This window comes from Myotis davidii, unplaced genomic scaffold (assembly GCF_000327345.1).
Source record: "Myotis davidii unplaced genomic scaffold, ASM32734v1 scaffold1624, whole genome shotgun sequence".
NCBI lineage: Eukaryota > Metazoa > Chordata > Mammalia > Chiroptera > Vespertilionidae > Myotis > Myotis davidii.
In genome coordinates, this window is record NW_006294683.1 from 17,224 (window position 1) to 19,723 (window position 2,500).

Below are 2,500 nucleotides of genomic sequence, written 5' to 3' on the forward strand. Positions count from 1 at the left end.
GAATGCAACATGCGGGAGCAAAGAATTTTCAGTAACCATCAGAGGCTCACCCTGATGACAGAAACCGGTGCCCCACCTTGGTCTGGCACCTCCACTCACCATCCTGCCGTAGCTGATGCCCACCATGTTCATTGTGTGCTCCCTGGCGGTTAGCACACGTCATAGCAACTGGTTGTTCGGTTGTATGGTTGTTCCGCTGTTCAGTCTATTTGCATATTCGGATATAGATATAGATATAGATATAGATATAGATATAGATATAGATGATATAGGTATGAATGAAATCATATGATTCTTAATTTTTTTTGACTGACTTCACTTAGCATAATGTTTTCAAGGTCTATCCATGTTGTTGCAAATGGCACTATTTCTTATGGCTGAGTAGTATTCCATTGTGTATATGTACCACATTTTCTTTTTCCAGTGCTCTACCAAGGGACACTAGTTGTTTTCATATCTTGGCCATCATGAATGATGCTGCAATAAACATAGGGGTGCATATATCTTTGCTAATACATGTTTTCGAGTTTTTCGGCTACATACCTAGGAGAGGAATTGCTGGGTTGTATGGTAGTTCTAGTTTCAATTTTTTTGAGGAATCACCACACTGCTTTCCATATAAGAAAGTGGCTGTACCAGGCTACATTCCCACCAGTAGTGGATGTGGGTTCCTGCTTTCTAAAATCTTTCCAACACTTGTTATTGCTTGTCTATTTGATAATGGCCACTCTAATAAGTATGAGGTGGTATATCATTGTAGTTTTGATTTGCATTTCCCTAATTGCCAGTGAGGTTGAACATATTTCATATATCTATTGACTGAACATATGTCTTCTTGGGAAAGGTGTCTGTTGAGGCCCTCTGCCTGCTTTTTGATTGGGTTGTTAGTTTGTTTGATGTTGTGTTTTATGAGTTCTTTATATATTTTGGAAGTTAAACTTTTGTCAGAGCTACTGTTTGCAAGTATCATCTCTCATCTGGTTGGCTGCTTCTTTGTTTTGTTGTCAGTTTCTTTTGCTGTGCAGAAACTTTTTAGTTTGACATAGTTTATTTTTGCCTTTATTTCCCTCGCCTTCGGGGTCAAGTTCATAAAATGTTCTCTATGACCAAGATCAATAAGTTTGGTACCTATATTTTCTTCTATGTAACTTATTGTTTCGGGTCTTATATTTAGGTCTTAGATTCATTTTGAATTAATTTTGTACATGGGGACAAACTGTAATCCAGTTTCATTTGTTTGCATGAGGGGTTAGGTCTCAGTTTAGAACATGTAATATTTTGATACCTACAGGGGTACCTCTTCCCTGCATGGAACTTCTCTATATTCAGAAGTTTTCCAGGCTCTTTTCCCCAGGATTTAGAAATTAGTAATGTGAAATATCAGCATTTCCAACTTAAAAGTTTCCCAAAGATATATAACCACCAGTGACTGGTAGCAACTAAAAAAAGGAGGAAGTTTTCAAACATTAAGAGCTGCATAAGTTTCTGTAGTCTTCACTTATGAATTAATAGCTTTTCCTTTCTTCATAACTCCTAAAGAAAATATAGAAGTTTGATTAGGTATTGATAGTAATAAAGCTGAATTCCCTTTAAGAGTTTGGTAAATTAAAATGCAAAAGCTCATATATAATGTTCAGTTACATTGTGAGTCTTGAGAAGCTGGAGGACAACCTCATTCACTCGCCAGAATGTGGAACTCTGTCTCACAATTTCTTGGATACAATTCCTCTCAAACCTTTTCCTCACAGATTAAATTCTAAAACTAGCCAGGTGATTAGGAGAAGAGATTTATCTCACCAGTGGACTTATCTGTTATTTCCTCCTTATTGTGAGATGTATGGCATGACAGAGCAGAGGCAAAGAGGTGTACAATCAATTTTCAAGGTGCTAAGTCAAGAAGGTCAGAGCTTCCACAGCATGGCAACAACTTTGCAGATGCCCACATTGTGATGGTTGAAATAATAAAGCCCAGCAAAGTTGAAAGCCAAGAGTGCCAAGAGGCCTGCCTTGGCAGCTTTCTGCAATGCATCCTTTTGTACATAGTTAGTAACAACTTGTCCAAGGTTCCAATGACTATATAGAGAGAAGACCACAGCCAGGGAGTAGTCCATTGCAGAGGAAGAATTCAAATACACAGCTGGAAGTAGGCCCAGGAGCAAAACACTGACAACCCTCTCACCAGTCCAGAATGGCGGCTGGGTGACAGGTGAATGTGCTGTAATTCCACACCATCCTGGCATAGGCTGGTCCTGGAGAAATGCCGAGATTTGAGCAGGTCTGACCACTGGGTTTTGAAGGAAGAGAGCTTGGCCTCCTCGGGCACTGCAGAGGACACAGCCTCCACACACTCACCATCTCGCTCCTCAAGGCTGATATTTCTTTATTGATTTTCTGTTTGGTTGATCTGTCTAGAGCTGTCAGTGGAGTATTAAGGTCCCTAACTATGCTTGTGTTGTGATCTGTTTCTCCCTTTAATTCTGTGAGTAGCTGTTTTCGTTGT

At 39.6% G+C, this 2,500-nt stretch overlaps 1 pseudogene; it reads right to left on the reverse strand.

Moving 5' to 3' along the window:
- Positions 1 to 1,531: 1,531 nt before the first annotated feature.
- On the reverse strand, positions 1,532 to 2,355 carry LOC102752977 (annotated as a pseudogene).
- Between the last annotated feature and the right edge of the window lie 145 nt (positions 2,356 to 2,500).